Source organism: Neomonachus schauinslandi, chromosome 6 (assembly GCF_002201575.2).
Source record: "Neomonachus schauinslandi chromosome 6, ASM220157v2, whole genome shotgun sequence".
NCBI classification, from domain to species: domain Eukaryota; kingdom Metazoa; phylum Chordata; class Mammalia; order Carnivora; family Phocidae; genus Neomonachus; species Neomonachus schauinslandi.
In genome coordinates, this window is record NC_058408.1 from 109826151 (window position 1) to 109835358 (window position 9208).

At 38.3% G+C, this 9208-nt stretch overlaps 1 pseudogene; it reads right to left on the reverse strand.

Annotated features, from left to right (window-relative positions):
* Positions 1-2181: 2181 nt before the first annotated feature.
* On the reverse strand, positions 2182-5665 carry LOC110589422 (annotated as a pseudogene).
* Positions 5666-9208: the final 3543 nt, after the last annotated feature.

The window sequence follows — 9208 nt, forward strand, 5'->3', positions numbered from 1 at the left end:
TAAAATGCGTATTGATTCATGAGGTCTTGATTAGAGTCAGATTTTGCATTTCTAATAAGTTACCTGGTAATGCCAAAGATGGCTGTCCACAGATCCTGGTTTGTGTGGCAAGGTAGAGAATCTTACCAAGTTAGGGCAATAGGTGTATTAGGCCAATAGGTGTATTAGGCCAGTTTAATGGCTTAATTGTCCTTAGGTCATGTATCCATCATTGGTCCAATCACCTGCAGCCAGGTTTTAGGGATGGATTCCTTATTGTATCACATATATAGGGGTTATGGGAGGGAAAGTTCACCAAAGACATGACTGAGATTGGACTGGCATTCTAAATTATGCCTCCTATAAGCAGTTATTTTTCACTGAGTATTGGTTGTAGTTCAGTATATTTGTCTACTGGTGATCATTGAAGATCAAAAGAAAGTAAGATAATTGGAGTCTCTGTACTCACCGTATTACCTCCTGCTTTAATTCTAAAATATGTAGAAATAACCTCATCTTCCTATAACCTACTGAATCGGGGGGAGAATTGTACTTACCACTAATTTCACTAAAAATGTGTCCATCTTTTTAAAAGCAACAACTTTGGTAATTGATACATGTTAGCAAAAACTGTGGTCTCAAAATTCTTTTTCTACAGATTGTGGATAAATCTAGAAGCTGGGATGTTTAATACATATTCTTCATCCTGAAAATGGAATGATCATCCTAAAATATACATTTCTTCTTAGCATATTCATTGATGATTCACCTCCAGGATAAAGACCAAGCTCTTTACGGGTCTTCAGAATCTGATCTCAATTTATCCTCCTATATAATCTGCCACCATTTCTGCCACATGTCATAACTATGTTATGCCCAATTATATGCTATTACCTATCTCAGAGAACCTTCTAGACTCTGTGAATTTATGCTAGCTCTGTCTTCCTAAAATGTGGCTCCATATATATTTGCAGCTCATATTTCTGCTCATCCATTGGTTATTCTACCCACAAGTAATTATATCATTCTCTGTTTCAAGAGCTATCAGTAGCTATCCTAAAATAGTTTTTAGTACAGTATATTTGTTTATGCATTTGTCTAGTATAAACTATTTTAAATATTGTATCTTCACAGACGAGCATAGTACTCAGTGGCCACTAAGGAAATACTTATTAGATGAATGAAGAGAATGAAGGAATCACTTGGTCTATAGAGGCAGAGTTGGAAAGGCAGTGGGTGAAGGAGTCCTGGAGAAAGTTGGGGGTCGGGGAGAATGAAGCAGATAACAAGAGGCAAGCCACAGAGCAGCCACATACTATACATAACCAGGGACTGGCCTCACACAGGTATTTCTACCATTTGCTTCTCACTTGACTGTATGCTAGGTCTGTTTGCCTTCAGCAGGTTAGAATGATTTTTAAATCCTGAGTTCACAGCTATTGGAATATTTACTTCTCCTAAATGAAACCATTCTTTTTTCCTCATCACTCAGGATTCTGGTGCTACAACAGCAGCTGAATTGAAGATCAACACCAAAAGATGACTCATCGAAATGGCAGGGAAAGTAAATCAAATATCAAATAAAGTCAATTCCTTTACTCTCCCTATCTGATTATTGTTCCTTTGAAGATAAAATATTTAATCTATCCTAGAGGTGTGAAATCCAAGGGCTCTTACCACTGAACAGCTTTATTCCAACAGGTTAGATATGCTCATCTTAACACTTTATAGTGTTTGCCTGGAGAACATTTACGCTCATGAGGTCATTTGGCTGAGCTTTATTGGCTTATATTTATTCCAGAGAAAAGAAATTTATTTTTCTTTGCAGAAGCAACTAAGTGCTTTCCTGTCTTCTCATGCTACCCCTGATTTTAAGCGATTACCATTTACACCATCTGACACAGAGATTTTTACATCTATATGCTTCTTCCCTTTTGCACCAGGGGGCATGATGTAAATGCATTTACTATGTAATGTGTAGTCTATTATAAAGAATGGTTTATTCTAGTCAGCTCGAAGAAATCCTAATGGACATTAGGAGCTAAAAGCAGGACATATGGAGAGAAAAGAGAAATTATTTCAACAGACCCATCTCCCCATCCCCACAAAAACAAAACAAAAAAACCCAAACAAAACAGGGAGAATCAAGAGAGCAGAGGGGTTACCAGAGGAAATACACCAATCTAACCTCTGCAGTTTCTTCTAGGTTGGGGCAGAGTGGCTGTCAGCGAGGGCCACCCTACCTCTCCTCTTGTCACCCGCGTGGCTCCATGGCTTTAACACCATGGTTATTTTAGAGGCAATGTTTTTGAAGGCCGCAGAAATGCTGGATATCCATGTAAGTGGAACCCATTGAGAGATAGCTGTGGCTTTTTGCATGCCTCGATCTTCCCCTGCATGTAGTCCTTGTGGCCCTGGGAGCTGTGAATGCTGAGCAGCACATATTTTTCGTCTAGCTTGTACTGCAGCTGTTTGTGTCCAGGACCTCACAGATGTCCCAACAGACTCCATGGAGGTTGTGATCTTCATACTCCATGTACAGTGAGCACCATTTGGCCTCTAGATATTCTTTTATCATTGCCCCTGCGGCCCACCATGTGAAGTTCGAGCATCTCCACTAGGTCTTTGTTTTCAGGTTCATTCAGATTCCTTCTGGTAAACCTGAAACCCAGATGTCTCCATAAACTTGAAATTGAACTTGCAGAGGCAGCAAGCAGTTGTCCCCTGCTGGCCCTGACTATTGCCCTATGGTGAGACTGGGGTCTTCCCACAGGACAAACTCTGGTGGTTATGTGCATATCAGAACTGCTTGGTGTGGAAGGAGTTTCCTGTCTGGGGCTCCAGCATTGTTGCTGATGTGTGGGCAGAGAGGGAAGCCACAGGGACATGTTGACAGGGCTCTGCTGAGGCACTTCACCTTTAGTGTCTGCAGAGCACCACCCAGAGGCCTGGCTAAGCTGTACCAAGGCTGTCATGGGTTTCTAGTGCAGGTGGAGCAAATCCAGCCAACTGCAGCAGAAGCAGAAGCCATGGAGGCCCCAGACCCTAGCATAGGCTCTTCACATTCTGGATGGAGGCCTGGCCAATTCCCTCCAAAAGTGGGGAATTGAAGCTTTGATTTGTGTTGGTGGAAAGGTTGTTATCTATGAGGAGTTATCTTCTTCCTCTTCAGAACAGGTAGGCAGGGAGGTGGCAAGTGTGCTCCTGGCCTTCTCTTCTGACTCCTAGTCCTCCTCAGGCTACTCAGTATTCTCAGAATTAGAGATGGGAATAGCAGGACTGGCATGATCACTGAAACCCCACTGACTTGGCTAGCAGAGAATCTGTACTGTAGCATGTGGCATGAGAAAGGAATGCCAAAGACTGGGCTTTTGGGTAATGATGAAGCCCTCCAGCTCAGATATCTTGTGTACGAGGAGCAGATAAGTGATCATCACCTCATATTTCTGGTCCATCAGTGAATCCTTGATCTCTTCCTCTATATAACCCATTAACACCACCTAGGGGTCATTATAGTCAGGCAATAGCTCCAGATAGGCTTTAGTTCATCTTTATGACCTACGTTCATCCATAGATCTTTCATAATTTTCTCAAAAGTGCCTGTCTTGGTAGGATTGAGAATATGAAATTTCTTGAGCAGGTTTTCACTCTTTATGGAAAAGTAGAAAGGAATATGGCATATTCCACTCAGTACCTGCTCTCACAGCTTCTTGAGATTTTGTGCATCAGAAGGCAGGGATCATATGACCACTGTATATCAGATAACCCTCAGGTTCCACACCTCCAATTCTAGTCCATCATAAGACTTGCCTTGGAATAGTTCTGCAGCAGCAAAAGAGGAACTGCTACAGAGAGTATCCAGCTTGTTGCCAAGGTGAATTTATTGCTGAAGTCAGTCTACACACTTAATATTCATGTCAACGTCCAAGAGCAGGTGTTCTGCCTTTAAGTCTCTATAAACAATCCACTTCTGAGGCAGCACTACACAGCAGACACTTTCTAAAATAATTTGCTTGAGGACTTTTTCCCTTTCACATGCCATGAATCACTAGGTAATCAAACCTCTCTTCCACTAGCATACTCCATGATGTAGAGTGTTTTCTCAGTCTTGATCACCTCAAATATCTTAATTATGTTGGGATGATTCAAAGACTTTAGGATTCTGACTTCATGGGTATTTTCTGGAAGCTGATTATCATGGCTCCCTCTTTCCCAGTCAGGATGTGCCAGGCCAACTTCACCTTGGCCAAGTTACCTTTGGAGACTCTCATGAAGAACTGGTAGTTGCCAATATGGGTCTACTCCTCAGCAAAGATAGAGGAAAGGCCCTGCAGTTGTTGGACTTACTGTTGGACTTGCACTCAAGGTGTCCCAAGGTAGGCTTAAAACTGGGAAAGTTGGTGATAAGTTTGGTCTAAACCATTCAAAAAGAAAATTATTTCCAAGTCTACTTGATAAACTGATCTTTATAATGGAGTCAAAACACAATGCCAGAAATGCCAAAAAAAAATATTAATGATAAAAGGAATATGAAAGAAATAAAGAAAAATAGGAAAAAGAATAAAAAGAAAAGAAAAATGAGAAAAATAATAAGGTAAAGAAAAAGAAAAAAATTAATAAAAAATAAAACAGACAAAAATTCCACCATGCCAATGAGATGTATTTGAAGGAGGAAACAGCTAACCTTGGTCAGTATCTCTCAGGTCATCAGAAATCAGCTCCTTGAACTAGAAAGACTTCAAACCTCAATAGCAGATTCCGAGGCCCAGCCATGGACTAAATAAGGGTTTAGAGAAAAACAATGGCCCCTGTTGAGGTCATAGCAAGAAGTGAACCTACAAGTCTGATGATCAACAGTGGCTTTGTCACTTTTTTTTACAGCTTTAGTGAGATATAATTCACACACCATACAGTTCCTATATTCAAAGTGTATGATTCAGTGATTTTAATATATTTACAACCATCATCACAGTTTTAAAACATATTTATCACCTCAAAAATAAACCTCATGCCCTTTGAGGTATCACATCCCTCTCAAATCCCATGTCACACACACACACCCAGGCCTAAGCTACCACAAATCTACTTTCTATTTCTGTACATTTAACCTGATCTGGACATATATGAGTGAAATCATATCATATGTGGTCATTTGCATCTGGCTTTTTTCATTTAACATAATATTTTCAAGGTTCATTCATATTGTAGCATGTATTAGTACTTTATTGCTTTATGACTGAATAATAATTCTTTCTTCTTCTTCTTTTTTTTTAGGAAAAACACAGATCTTTATTATTTCCATTACAAAGGGCAGGTCTTTGCAGGTTGAGGGAAGGAATTCTGACAGTGATGAGCGGTCCTACAGGGCAGCAATGACTGAGTCCCCATTCAGGAACATCTTGGAGATGTAGCTGTCTTTGTTGACTGGCTTGGACTCCTTGCCTTGGCACTCTTGGGGACCTCGGTCCACATGTCCTTCACATTCTCCAACACCATGTTGCAGTGCCTGCCGAAGGCTTTCACATGGCCAAGAGCTTCCAGCTGTTGTGGCAGTTAATGAGCACTTGGGTGTGGTTCTTGCCTGACTATGTGAGAACGGAGAGTGGACATGTGTTAAACTTTTTCTCCTCCCACTTCTGCAGCTCCTCCAGGTCACCTCACTCTTGGGCTTGTTGAGGACGCTCATGGTGCTAGTGGCTGCACCCCCCCGGTCTGTGCCATCTCCTCCACGTTGCTCCTGCCCCCAATGGACATTTGGTTTTCTTCCACCTTTTGGCTATTATGAACAATGCTACTATAATCATTCAAGCACAAGTTTCTGTAGGGCCATATGTTCAGATTTCTCTTTGATACATATACTTAAGAGTGGAATTACTGGGTCCTATGGTAACTCTATGTTTAAGCTTTTAAGGAACTGCCAGACTGTTTTCTAAAGCAGCTGAACCATTTTACATTCCCTCCAGAAGTATGTGAACGTTCCAAATTTTCCACATCCTTGTCAACACTTGTTATTATCTGACTTTTTGATCCTAGCTATCCTAGTTAGTATAAAATAACATCCCACTGTGGTGTGATTTGCTCTTCTTATGACTAATGATGTCAAACATCTTTTCATGTGTGTGTTGGCCATTTGCATCTCTTCCTTGGAGAAAGGTCTATTCAGATATTTTGCCCACCGTTTAATACAGTTACTTGTCTTTGGTTATTGAATTGTAAGAGTTCTTTATATATTTTGAATATAAGTTTCTTAACAGATACATGATTTATCCATAGTTTCTCTCATTCTACGTTTTTACTTTTTTGATGATGTCTTATGAAAAGCAAGAGTTTAATATTGGTGAAGTCCATTTAACTTTTTATTTTTCCTTTGGTTTCTTCTAATTTGGTTCATGTCTAAGAACACTTTGCTAAACCCAAAGTAATTAATGCTTACCCCTATGATTTAACAGTTGAGTAGTTTTAGCTCTTACATTTAGATCTTTGATACATTTTTGAGTTAAGTTTTGTATCTGATGTGAGGTAAGAGTCTAACTTTATTTTTTTACATGTGGCTATGTAATTGTCTGGACACCCTTGGTATAAATAACTATTTGCTTCTCCATTGAATGGTCTTGGCATTCTTGTCAAAAATCAATCGATCATGGATGTACGAGTTTATTTCTGGACTTTCAGTTGAACTCCACTGATCTATATGTTTATCCTTAGCAGACCGTTTGATTATTGTTGTTTTGTAGTAAGTTTTGAAATCAGGAAGTGTGAGTCCCCTACTTTCTACTTCTTTTTCAAGATTCTTTTGATTATGCTGGGTCTCTTAAAATTCCATATGAATTTTAAAAACAGCTTTTTAATTTATAAAATCAGCTGACATTCTGATAGAGATTATATTGAATCTGTAGATCAGTTGAGGAATATGTCATCTTAATATTAAATCTTCTAATCCATGAACATGGGATCTTTTCCCATTTATTTAGATCTTAATTTCTTTCAACAATATTTTGTAGAGTATAAGTTTTGCACTATTTTGTTTTTTTAATCACAAGTATTTTATTCTTTTGGATGCTATTATAATTATTTTAATTCCATTTTCAGATTGTTCATTGCAAGTGTATAGAAATACAATAGATTTTTGTACATTGTTCTTCTTGTTTTATTCTTGATCTTGGGTGGAGGGGTCATGTAGTCTTTCAATATGAAGTAGGATGCTAGATTTTTGTAGATGCCATTCTTTATCAGATTGAGAAAGGTTCCTTCCATTTCTTGTTTGTTGAGTATCATTTTATTGTGATAATGTACTGGATTATATCAAGTACTTTTCTGGCATCTGTTGAGATAACCATGCTTGCTTGTTTGATTCTCCTGACATGATAAATTGTAGTAACTGATTTTTGGATGTTAAACCAACCTTCCATTCCTGGGATAAACTCCCACTTGGTCATAGACTCTAATTCTTTTTATTTGTTACTAGAATGGTTTGCTGATATTTTACTGAAGATTTTGTATCTATACTCACAAGAAATAATGGTCTGTAATTTTTGTGATATCTTTCTCTGGTTTTGGTACCAGGGCAATAATGGCCTTATAAAATGAATTGGGAAGTAGTTACTTCTTTTCTATATTTTTGGAAGCATTTGTGAAGATTGACATTCAACTTTCTTTAAATGTTTGGGATAATAGAATTCTGTGGTGAAGCTATCCAGGTCTAGGCTTTTCTTTGTGGGTAGTTTTTTGTTTTTTTATTTTTTTTATTTTATGATGTTATGTTAATCACCATACATTACATCATTAGTTTTTGATGTAGTGTTCCATGATTCATTCTTTGCACTTAACACCCAGTACTCCATTCAATATGTGCCCTCTTTAATACCCATCACCAGGCTAAACCATCCCCCCCACACCCCTCCCCTCTAGAACCCTCAGTTTGTTTCTCAGAGTCCATAATCTCTCATGGCTCGTCTCCCCCTCTGATTTCCCCCCCTTCATTTTTCCCTTCCTACTATTTTTTTTTTAACATATAATGTATTATTTGTTTCAGAGGTACAGGTCTGTGATTCAACAGTCTTACACAATTCACAGTGCTCACCATAGCACATACCCTCCCCAATGTCTATCACCCAGTCACCCCATCCCTCCCACCCCCACCACTCCAGCAACCCTCAGTTCGTTTCCCGAGATTAAGGATTCCTCATATCAGTGAGATCATATGATACATGTCTTTCTCTGATTGACTTATTTCACTTAGCATAATGCCCTCTAGTTTCATCCATGTTGTTGCAAATGGCAAGATTTCATTTTTTGATGGCTGCATAATATTCCACTGTGTGTGTGTGTGTGTGTGTGTGTGTGTGTGTGTGTGTGTGTGTATACATCTTCTTTATCCATCTGTTGATGGACATCTTGGCTCTTTCCATAGTTTGGCTATTGTGGACATTGCTGTTATAAACATTGGGGTGCACGTACCCCTTCGGATCACTACATTTGTATCTTTGGGGTAAATACCCAGTAGTGCAATTGCTGGGTCATATGGTAGTTCTGTTTTCAACTTTTTGAGGAACCTCCATACTGTTTTCCAGAGTGGCTGCACCAATTTGTGGGTAGTTTTTGATTACTAAATTAATCTCCTCAGTTGTTAATAGGTTTATTTAAATGTCTTTTACTTCTTAAGTCAGTTATGATGATTTGTGTCCTTCTAGGAATTTGTCCATTTCACCTAATGGATCTAATTTATTGGCATACAACTGTTCATGGTTTCCGTTTATAATACTTTTTATTTTTGTACGTTTAGTAGTAGTGTCCTCTCTTTCATTTTTTATTCCAATTATTAGAATGTTTGTTCTCTTTTGCTTAGTCTAAATAAAGGTTTGTCAATTCAGTTGCTCTTCTCAAAGAACCAGTTTTTGGTTTCATTATAGTCTTTGTTATTTTTGTATTCTTCATTTTTATTATTTCCACTCTAATTTTATTGTTCTCTTCCTTCTGCTTACTTTAGATTTAGTTTGTTCTTTTCTCAGAGTTTTTGATTTGACACCTTCTTTCCTAATATAGGCATTTATAGCTATACATTTCCCTATAAGCGCTGATTTAGCTGTATCTCATACATTTTAGCATGCTCTCTATTCATTTTCTCTAATCTCAAAGTATTTTTGATTTGTCTTTTGATTTCTCCTTGGCTCATTGATTATATAGAAGTATGTAGTTTAATATGTATGTTTGTGCACTTCCCAAATATTTT